Raw genomic sequence first — 12,229 nt, 5'->3', positions numbered from 1 at the left:
AAAAAAGTTAAAGCCATCTGAAAGTGCCTCCCTCTCTCCCAGAAGAGTGATAAAGGCTTTTTGGCAGAGCGAGGTGGTGTTTATTTTGGTTTGTGTTGTGTTGCTGCTCTGACCCCCTCAGCTGTTAGACGGCAAACTTGACAGCCTGATTGTTTTTACTGGACCGCGCCGGAGTTTTTCGCTTTGCAAAAGAGATCTGGGAGCAGTTTGCACTGATTGCTTCGGAGGGCTCTGACCAGGGACCATCGCCTTGTCCTGCGCCGTGCCCCACGTCTCAGGCGGGACTGCAGCCGGGGTTCGGCCTGCAGCTGGTTTAAATCATCACTTTCTTCCCATTTCACTGCATAAGGCAGCGCTTGAAGATTTTCCTTTCTATTCTGCTGAAATGTGACTCTAATTAGATGATAACAAGGCTCTGACATTTTCTAATCGTAATCCTATCCGTGCACGGGGACGTTATTAAAACGATTAAAATTATTGATAAAGGGGAGGAAGGACGCTTGGTCAGAGAACTCTGTATTGGCCCATGGTGCGGGAGGGGGAGGACAGGTCTGGGTCTGTCCCCCGGGATGAAGCCACCGCTGTTCCCCAAAGACGTGCCACTCTCGCAACACTTGCTTAAGTAACGCAACGCCTCCCACCAAGCTGGAGCCTCCCATCATGACCAAGGCGGTTTCAGTGACAAAAGGTGGACCTAGCCTTCAGGTATAACAAACGAAGCACAGCTTCATCAGACCTGAAGCTACCAAGGAAATAGCTGGACCCAGCATTTTCCACACCTGTATGTGCTCATGTAGGAGTCCCAGTGTAAACAATACCACTTCGTATTATGTGGCTTTTAGACCCTCTTTCTGGAAGGTTTTTGCTCCATGGGGTTAGCGTGGGGGACGAGCAATCGGGCTCTCATCTGCTCAGGTGAAATTAAAGGGAACGATGCCCCCGTTCACAAGATGAGCAGGTATTTTTTTTTAAGCCAGGCACCTCTCTTCAGGCAAGGGTCAGAAACAGAGATGGAAAAGTCCCGAGGGCTAAAGTTTCCACAAAGTAATGGTGAACAGGGCAAGGTTTTATCTTTACTGCCTTTGAAACCCTTTGAAGCAATGCAGCAGTTTTATCTTCTCCGACCTAGGAGACAGGCATGCGATATCCTACAGCCCCTGTCCCAAATCAGCCATTGGGCCCCGCACACCCAGCTGCGTGCCACGCGAGGGACATCCCAGCCATCCCCTCTGGAGCCTACCTTGCAGTCCATGAGCACCAGGGCCAGACCCACCATCACTCGTCTCGGCGGTCCCCGACTCTGCATCGTTTCTGCGAGATCCCGTTGTTTTGTCTGCGGGATCCTTCACTTTGCAGGGCTCCGTGCCCAGCTCCACATCAGCCCTGCCTGGCATGGAAGCAGGCAGCTCTGAGCCAGTTTTCTGCTCCAGAAACCTCGGGAATCTCCCTTGGTGTTTCCCAGAATAGCCCCAAGGCTCCTCTAATTTCCTACAGCTGCTGCACACCAGCGCGGCAGTGAGCTGGCGGCTCCACCCGGAGCATCCCCGACCCAGCCCTCGGAGGCGGCAGGGACGTCGGTGGCACAGCACCGGTGGCACAGCCCCAGGAGCTGGGGGATTCCTCATCCCTGGGGAAGTCCCTACATCTGCAGAGAACAAGGCTCATTTTGTAATGCTGAAACAAAGCAAAACCCATCTAAGCGGGACAGAGAAATGCAGGCAGCAAAGCCGGTAAGCCAAGGCACCGGAGGACAGCTTGCAGGCTCCAACACCAGCCCTCCTTGCTCCCCAAGGGCAGCGAAGACGCACAGCGCTACCTGTCCCGATTTGCACATATTCCCGTAGCTCACATGTTCTCAAGGAGAAAACAGAGCAGGAATTTTCCCAGCAGTTGGTGACCCCCCGATTGACTGCTGGCAACATCCGCAGCCCGGCTCGGCGTGGCTACTGACACCTGAGGGGTGCGGGTCCCCGGGGAGCATGCTGCCGAGACAGCCTGTTGGGGGGTTAGTACAGTCAGCACATGCCCAAGTACCGGGCAGCTGAGATGCCTCTCCCCAGCATTAGTTTGCACGCAGGGTCAAACTGCCAATACACAGAGGATTGAAGACACCAGTGAGCTGCAGCGCTTCTCAAAGAGGAGAAAAGTCCTCTAGAGATAGCAAACCATTTGCAGAGAACAATTTATTCATCCAATTTACACCTTATTTCTCTTCACAAGCAGATCATAGTCTCCATGAAATTGCTCATTGCTAGAAATTATGCAGCAAATATTTCAGGACACATCTCCAGCAAATTGCCTGCTGCCAATGCTATTTCCCTATTCACAGTCGGAAATCTGAGCTGTTTTGATAGGACATACAGCTTCCATAGCATGGCTCGTTCCCTGTCACGAAGGCATGATGCTCTCCCAGCCTGGCACCAATAGGCAGCACTTCTTAGCTTAAAATAAAAAGCTCACAACAGAATCAACCTTACAGTGCAAATATTCATGATTATGAATTTGAAAATCGCTTCCTATGAATAAGCCTGCACAGTTTGCATTAAAATATGCTGCTTCAGCATCATTCCTGCCCGTGTACATGTTTGCTAGAACAGCCACAGAGAGCAAACCTGAAAAGGTCAGGAAGGGAAAGTGAACAAATTTATTGAGAAATTCAAACATATGTTTGGTGCTGGTTTAAAAAAAAAATCTGCTGCAAATACATAGATGGTGTCTCTGTCACCCTTGGAGACTGTACTATGCAGAGCTCGCTATACGGGGACAGAGGTCTCAGATAATTGAAAAACTGATTAATTTTTACACTTACCAACTCTGATATTTTGAAGGTTTTAATTTCTCTTTAAAATGCTGAAGATTCCTTTGAAAAAGATTTAGAATTCATATTGGAAACCCACAAAGGAGTTTTTAAGACTCTACCTTCGTATTTTAAAAATGTAGTTTAGATTTTTTTTTTCTTGGAAATATCTTCATTAAATAGAAGAGGAACTAAAGGGCATAGTAATATAATTCACAGATGATACTAAATTAGGATATATTGTACACGGCAGTGCGGACCGAGAAATAATACAAAGGGCCCCAGAGAGATTGGAAACCTGGGTAGAAAATAAATGAGATTCAATTTGGAAAAATGCCGTCGATGCCTCTGGGGAAAATAATTTGAAACACGCGGAAACCTGGGAAGCAGGAATGGCTAACAGGGAGTTTAAAACAATAACAGAGAGAAAATTGGTCTGCAAAGCATTACGGACCCCCTCTAATGCCCGCTGGAGTCAGCAGAGATTCCTGTTTGCTGCCGCAAGGCCTTAGGGATGGTCCCCGCCACGCCGATGGCAGAGGCACAGGCAGAAATGTGACCCAGACTAGGCTCATCACCGCAGTCCTGGGCAGCGTTGTGCTGAACCCACGCGGAGGTGACCAGGGAGAGGACCAGAGCAGGGTAATCCAAATGACTGGGGGGAACGACCAGGGCTGGGAGCTGTATCTGTACCAGCCCCTGAAAGGCTGGGCATGGAGGAGCAGGAGGGTGAGGATGCTCTATGGGACCATGATGAAGGCGAGGGGGAGTGGGGCAAGAAACACACAAGCTAAATTTTGAACCACCACCTCCGGGGCTGCCCCAGCAGTAAAGAGCAAAAGCACAAAGAGCTTTTCTGACAGCACAAAGCTCTGCAGACACACGCATTCCTGCATGCAGCCCTCTCCTGGAAGGAGACAGGCTGGGACCTACCTAGCTCAAGTGTTTCCTCTTCTCTCTGGTTTTCCTTCAAACCTATATATGTTTATCAGAGCTGCAGAGACGGACGAAAACAGGAGCACAGAACAAGCGTGAGCACAAGAGAGAAGGCGAAGAGGGGGCAGGAGCAGCCTGGTCCTCACAGGACACGCACTCAAGTTCCCGTTGTCACCAAGGAAGGAGCTGGACCAAAGCTGGATGTTCATACCTCGGTCCAGACTTACAGCGGCTGCAGTCTTGCTAGCAGATGATACCATCAGGTGCTGTTAAGCTATGAGTTAAGAGAAGAAAAGCTGTCTCTAATTTCACCCAGTCCTGGGGCTGGGACAGGATCGTCCACCCTGCCCAGGAGGGCAGGCAACAGTAATAACGTTACAGGCTCAGCACCCTCGCTTTCCCAAGAACCCTCTCTCCCAGAGACACCATGTCTGACAACTAACTCGGTCCCTACTGATTAGGGCAGGAGTTTGGATGTATCACCCTGAAATCACCAAAAGCACCATTTCACACAGCCCCATTAGAAAGGTGCTGTATAGAAGAAATTCCTTTGAACAGGCGACCTAATCTAAGCAAGGAATTGGATTAATTTACGACCAAACACAAATAACTCTGCTGAGCAGGACCTGTAATCTTTGGACATCCCCACGGGATGGATCATGACCTTGCTCAAGTCCCCTTATTCCCCCTCCTCTCCACAAACACGTGCTTCCCCCATCTCTTGGGATCACAGTTTTGAAAAAATGAAGTGAGGAGGATTAAGCCTTCTCACCCCGCTCTCTGCCCCCTGCTTAGAGGGGTCTGGCCCCTGCAGCATCTCCCACGGCCAGAGGGCACAGCTGCAGCCTCCCGCCTGCCGCCGTCCTGCCGTTCAGCTGCAACCGCTGTCAAACACTCGGGTGCAACCCGGCTGTGCAATGCCCGAACCACGACAGCCCCAGCCCGCTCACCTGGAGTTGCACCAGGTCAGCCTACTTGCAGGGTATCAACTGTGCTTTTTTTGTTTTAATTTTCTTTTTAAAGGGTTTGGTACTATTTCTCCAGGGCACCCAGAGCTCTGCTCACCTGTCTTCTGTATTTCAAGAAACCATCTAAGCCTATATATTCCAGATGATAAACTCCACCTAGCAATTTTCTCCTTTTCATTAAAATTATTTACACCAGAAGAACTTAAAACAAAAATCAATTTCAGAAGGAACAAGGAGGAACAGACCAAGGACTCCTGCTTTCCGCTGCTATTTTTTAGCTTCTAAAAGGCACACGCTATGTTTATGAACTTGAGCATCACATATATATTTTAAAAGGTAACAGCACAAACACTTGTTACAGTATCCATCATTTTTTCTTGACCTTACAAAAAATAGAGCTCGTCAGGTAACAGCATTTCTGACATTTTCAAGTTGTTTTCTTTCACCTTTGGGACAGAAATAAAATCTTTAAGCATTTTGTTGAATGAGCTTTCAGAAGCGTGACTTTGGAGACACCTAACCATACTCAATGTTTTTTTTTAGATGAGCCCGAAACTATACAAGACTTTCCACTGACTCTAAAAAAATCTAATTTTAATTCCAATTCTAATAAAAGTTACCCCTTCCTCAGAGCATTTCAAATTAAATGTAATTGTTCTTTTTCCCCAGAGGAAAACCCTGGCACTGGGGTGGGGCCGAGGATAGTTTTGATGGTCCTCCCCAGAGCCATTCGCAGGCTCGTGGAGGCGTTCATCTCAAACCAGAGGGAACTTGTTTACTCTTTTCCAGGACTATTGATTTTTAGACACATCTCTGAAACAGCTTATATCTAGCTCTCACAAGAGGGGTCCTTAGGAATTAAAGATGTGGACATACAACTGGCTCTTGAAGTCCCTGGGAAACCTCAGAGAAGAGGCTTGAAAAGGCATTTTCCTGCACTCTAGGACTGCCACAACACATTGCCTCTCTAGTCGACACCGAGCTTCAGCCAGCAAACGTTTAAACCTTCGGCCAAGGGCAAGAGAGAAACGAGGAGGCCACGGGAACTGTGCCATGTATAGCACAACAGCAACCAACTTGCAGCCTTCACTGTCTTCTCTCAGGTCATTGAGAACTAGATTTTAAAAAAAGGCTAACTTCAGGTGATTTGAGTCAAACATTCACATATAATTTTAAAAAATAACCTCTTTCTAAAGTTGCATGCAACAGCACACAAAAACTTAAGTGTAATCTATTACCTAAATAAATAGATATGCTGCCTTCACTCCTCAGTCGTCATAGTTTCAGGGACGTGGGATTTTTAATGGGTTACAAAATCAGAAAGCAGCATCTTTAGAATACAGCTAACTTTGGTTACTTAAGTGCATTGCATCCCACACTGAAACATCATGTCAGTCTTTAGACTGGAACAAAGGATGAATTTATATACTTCAGTGTAAATATCTGCACATTTTGTCACACCTCATCTCCTAATGCCACCAGTTTCCAGTCCAGCTACCAAGGGTAGGGCAAGGTGATCTTCACCCAGCCCAGCTCAGAAGGAACTGGGAAACCAGGGAGTCTTCCCGTCCTTGCTCACCCAGCAAATTTGAGTCCGCTATGGAAGGATAAGAGCTACAAATTCTAGAATTCCAGAGGAAAAAAAGCCACATGAACCATTTCAAAAAGCTGTAGGTACTGAACCAGTAAACGTAAGCCCTTGGTCTCTCATAAGTGACTTTTGGAAATCCTCTCCATGGCTACAGAGGCCCTGGACACCTGATGAAAGGCATCCTTGTCCTGTTGTGACCAGAATCTTTCACAGTCATTACTTTTTACTCAATCACTTCGAAATGCAAAAGATGGTTTGACAAGCTTCATTTCTGTATTTAACCAGTTTTAAAAGTATATTGTTTATTTTAATTGCATACCATTCTTCATCCAACTGCAGTTCAACAAAATTAAACATCTAAAGGTTACACTCACTTTTTTAAAAGTGAAAAAGCTAAGGTTTTGAATACAAAAATTGAACTATGTAATTGTTTAAATGAGCATTCCTTCACCATATCATCCTCCCTAGTAAGAAGTAGTGCCATATTTAATGCAAGCAGCTATATTTGGTTACAAATCATGTTTTAGCAATTATACTACACAGCAAGAATGAACAACTCTGTAGCTTTTAATAAAATACACATGAGAAACAGGATCTTCGATTTACATTTATTTTTATCTTGCTCATTCATGAAAAGTCATGTTCAAAAACTACTTTATCTTGTATTTTCATCAGAGCAAGGTGAGGGTATGCTTGAGCCCAGTGTGGCTCCAGCATCAGGTGAGACACCACTGTCCTGCCCAGCTCAGAACTGAGCTGCATCAGGAGGTCTAAACTCAGATGTTACACCGCCACGGTTTGCAAAGGGAAGAGACCATCAGTATTGCAAGCTAAGAAGTACTCTTGAAATTTAGGGCTGGAAGGTACTTACAAAACGGCTGGGAAGCGGCACCACCACCTTCCTGGGAGGGCAGCACCCTGCTCTCGGCCACGCTTTGCATCCGTCGCCTCCAGCGGGTTTGGCACTTCTCAGCCTGGCAGGTTCCTGCAACTTCACACCCCCGGCGCCTGGCACCTACGGAGGTGAGAGCTACACCTCACAGAGACCTTGCAGTCTTCCTTCTTGATGTGTCCCATGGACAAACCAAGTATTCCTGGTATTAAAATGAGCCTGTAAAGCCAAAATTCCTCTCCTCGTTTTAAACCCTACCAAAGGCTCCAATTAATTCCCGTTGGCATCTTAAAGCCACCATGTTTCAGCCCTTAGTTGACTGATCTGATCATTAATGCTAAGAGTAGGAGGGAGGGAGGGAGGCAGGGAAGAGCAGGCGAACGTAAAATAACAAGGCTACTTGGGAAACAAATGAACAAGTTTCTGACAAAACACCCAAGTGATGGGCAGTAGCTCATTGCTGTCCAGAGCACCTTGCTCTCCTACTGCCTCCATGGCTGGCCAGATGTTGGAAAGGATCCCCACGTCAACACACTCAGCTCCCACTCTAGGACAGGCAGGACTTCACCAACCTGGCTCCAGCTACCCTACGCAGCAAGTACGTTACTTTAACATTTTTTAGTAAAGATGATAAACCAGGTCAACAACTTGAGGAGGGCAATGACTTTGATGGATCTGGGACCATGGAGCTGGCTACCAACAGCAAGGTCAGTATGTGCAGTATTTTCGCAATGGGCTTTTTGAAGTTTTCCAAGCCAAAGCCTTCCCTGGACCCAGAACTTCACCAACAGGGATGAGGATGCTGCAGGTCTGTCATCCCATGAAATCCCATCAGCAAAGTAGATGGAATAAAGAGGATACAAGGGCAAAGCTATCGCACTGCGGTTCACTTCCTGTCCACCGCGTGGATTAGCATAATTAATGAAGTTTTTAGACTAGGAAGCAATGCCACCTAGTGAACAGGATGGCACGTGACAGACAGGGGACACCCCTGAAGGTTGGTCTCACGGTGCGGTGTCGATGCAGCAAGCTCCCACCGCTGGGGCTCGGCAGCAAAGCCCAGCAGTGCAGGTATATGGCATCGGTGCACGGACTAACCAGATATCCCATCCCACCATCTGCCCCCCTAGTCTCACCAGCTACACAAGCACAAGTTCAAAGACGTTTTAACCAATGAATAATTTAAAGAAAAAAGTGCATTTTCAGTAGGCCTTGAATTTAAATTTTCCTTCAACAAGACATTTAAAGCTGGAAAATATACAGCTCAAAAATGACAGATGGCTTTAAAATTAGAGATCAGATTATATGGGTGTTTGTAAAGGTATTGCAGAGAAAAAACAGCACTGAAGGTTACTAAATTTAGGATAAAGGCTGAGCAGACACTAGCAATTAAATAAAAATTCCAAAAAATTCATGGCCCCGAGGCTGTCACAGCGCTCGGCAGTGGCTGACAGCCACAGCACAGCCCCAATTGCCTAACAGAGGGCAACTGGTTCCCATTCCTGCTCTGAACCATTTTCCATTAAAAGATCCAAATTGTGAGCAAGTCAGACTCTCCGCACAAGATATTTGATGCGGCAGTTTTTTTGGCGTTTTGGGCTTTTTTCCCCCCTAAACGAATTCCTGGTTTTGTTCAGTTATTTGCAAAACCATGTCAAGTTATAAGCATATGACCACAAATCAGACAGAAGTTGCTACTGATGTGGTTTCTCCCCTCCCCCGCCCCCAGCATTTGCCATGGTAATACAGAGTTATAAAAATAACAGTCATGATCTATACTAGGGCAGCAGTTTGATCAGACTCAAGACTTCTGGTATGCAAGACTTCTCTACCAAAAAATGTTTCGGCCAATTTGTAAAATTGATGGGACTCCGGAGTAATCGTGCCAAATACTTACATGTTTGATACAGAGGGATTTTCAGTGGATTTGATGCCGGATGGAAGGGGGCGGGGGGCGTTTGGTTTAACATACACATTCTTTTTGCAAGTGCAGTGCAGACTTTGCCGAGAAACACGCGAGAAGACAACAACCAACGTGGCAGACAACACGCAACCAGAAGACATCATGGCTTGGTCAATCCATGAGCAGGGAGCTGGAGCGTGCAGCAGCACACGCTGTTCTGATGGTCCTTGCGTGACATCTGGTGGTCAAAAAGTACCCCGGGAAGAACCATCTGACTCAGGCTGCACCCAGGGTACCCCCAACGCCACACGACAGGTCACGAGCTACAGCCCTGCCAAGAACTTCACCAGGACCTAAATGCTCAGTTTCTATCGTACGTTGTGGTAAAATGACCAAATAGTGATTTTGGGAACTGAACCTGTACAGTCCCTGTTTTCTAAATAGCACTGATCCTCTGAACGTACATCTCGGTCCCTTCTAAAGACTGGGCATCCTGTCTGGGGACAACCAAGTGTCTACAGGAATCCTAAGCAGGCATAAATTTAAGGCATTGCATTTCATTATCCTAAAGCTTTTCAGCATCTTTTAGCTATATTTATGTTTTAAAGGAAAAAAAACCATTCATCTGAAGCATGATCCACCAGAGGACAAAACAAAACTCTGCCAAAAATTAAGCCCTGAAGTCTCTTTTCTGCGCATTAATAGCAGCATTTAAAGATTGCTGCCTTGTACTAATTGCACGAGAAACAGAAGCGTTTCAGTATGCAAAACTGAAAGCAGGTCTCCAAAGACAATTTTCCTGAATGAGAAGGGGATATACTTATTGAAGCTGCATTTTAAAACTTCTCTGTACCTCAGACTTCTTTAAAAACAAAAAAACCTCAACCCTGAAACCCCAAAGAAGCCAGGAACTGAAAGGTGAGCTCGAATCGACTTAATCTGTAAGGGCCTTTGGGCAGCCCTAGTGTTTGCAGCGGAGCAGAAGCACGCTTGTCTGCTTTTCAATAGGTTGGAGCTGTCAGAGATGCTGAGGATAAATTGTCAAGCCACGACAGTCCTAAACAAACGTGATGTTCAGCTGAATGCTGCGGAGGGAGTTTCTTCCTTTGCTGCAGCTGCTGCCTGCATTAAGTTGATCTAAAATGCATGGGCTTGAAGCGAGACATAGCGTCCCTATGTGCATAGCCGAGCAATCGTCCCTGCAGAAGGCGTCTCTTCCCCACATTCCTCTCCCACTCATCGCAAAGTTTTCATAAACAAGATGGCTCCTTGTCTATATCAAGCTCACGTACCATAAACATGACCTGACCCACATTATCCAGTTAAATACATCTTATTTAAAGCTCAGTTTCTCCCCTGCCTTTCCTCCCACGACACATTTATCACAAGGCAGAGCAAACAGATACCCCAACAGCTTTTTGATCCTTTCTCCTCCTGGGCGCTTCCCAAAGTTGACCGTAAAGAGCCCCAGGTAACCTCAGCATTAGGTAAGGTCTGCAACCTCAAGAAAGTGCTGTGTTAGGGGAGATGAGTTACCAGCAAAGCTGAAATCAAACACAAAAATTAAGAATAAGAACTCATCAGAATTTCCAGCAGGAGCTGCTTTGCACATGTTTTGCTTAGTTGGGTTGAGAGACAACAAACCAGTTGATTTCTCAAGATATTTCGCTCGGTTTGCAACAGTTTTTAGCTCTATAGTTTGTAATATTACATGCTCTTAAAACGAAATTGAATCCCCAAATCCTTCTAGTTGGTTTCTCATAAAATCCATTAAGTTCAGGCACAAACAAACCAGACTCATCTCTCTCCCTCCCAATGCCTATTACATATAAATAGTAATTATTGTTCCTGGCAAGGCTCTAGTGTCTCTTATGATTCTGTACTTTAACGATCTGATTTCTTAGCACTTTCCACTGAAAGAATATATTTAACAAGCATCTATGTTTCCTCCTCCATGATAGGATTTTTAAATTATGAATGTAATAAAGACAATGATGTCGCCAGCCTCATGATTAATAGCTTAAAGAGACATTCGCTAAGCCTTCGTTCCCCCCATTATCACAAATTCACAAGCTGTATGGCTTTGCGAAATTCAGCAAAGACAAGATTTAACTCTATAGTTACATAGCTAAATCAACAAGTGATACAAGAAGGGCATTAATTTAGTTTGATCTAGAAAAGTAATTTAAGTTCTACCTGTTCTGTTGACAGATCTGTGTTTTTTAAATGCCGCCTTAGTAGAAAGTGTCTAACGCAAGATTTCCACCCTTATTTATGGAACATGCGACACCTCCAATCTTGTATGTTGTCAGAGCTCAAACCACTGTAAGTTATATCACTGCGGTGCCACGCAACAGAGAGCATCATTAGCGTACAGTTCAGAGTTATTGAACTAATCAACTGGAGAGGCTTCTCCTAATAACACAGATCCCAAAACAAGCTGCTACAAACATTCCCTCAACCATCACATCAGTTGCTTTTAAAATTAAAATGAAACCAAACTGCTGAAAGAAAATAGGGTCTCAATTTTAGAGACTCAATTTTATTACTTCACAGGAACATGGGCTTCATTTGATGCAAGAACACACCCACAAACCACACTGTCGCTCGGTGGAGTTAAGTCTACGTCACTTCCCAAGGTTTAAATTTTCACATCGACTCGAATAAATGCTACAGTAGATAATGCCAATCAAAACTCTGAGCAAGTAAAGATAGGTTAAGCATTATGCTAGAGATTCAACACAAGCCATCAACTCTTTGCAAGCCTGTCTGGCTCAGTAATCAGTGCAAGTGAAACATTCAAAATATCACCTTCACACTCCAGAGGGCCAGGTAAGAATGGAGCAGCAGCACATTAGACAGCACAAAGGTCCAGCCTCCATTCTCCAAGTATCTAACAGCTTAGCAGTAGGCATTTCTCTACGTACCTTGCAGAACCAAGGCCACATTTTGCATTTTTTTGATTTATATCAGCTGCACAGTCATTTTAAACTATAGATTAAAGCAAACAAAATGGAAACTAATAATTTATTTCCAATTGTGTTTAAGGTTTATTACAACTCAGGTAGCTTAAATTTGTCACACACGAGATGGAGGCTTCACCAGTTCTGGGACTATTTATATAAATCAGCAGGGCGAGACA

This window comes from Nipponia nippon, unplaced genomic scaffold (genome assembly GCF_047370975.1).
Source record: "Nipponia nippon isolate SJK-2023a ecotype South Korea unplaced genomic scaffold, ASM4737097v1 scaffold_7, whole genome shotgun sequence".
Classification (NCBI taxonomy): domain Eukaryota; kingdom Metazoa; phylum Chordata; class Aves; order Pelecaniformes; family Threskiornithidae; genus Nipponia; species Nipponia nippon.
Note: the sequence above shows the minus strand (reverse complement) of the source record.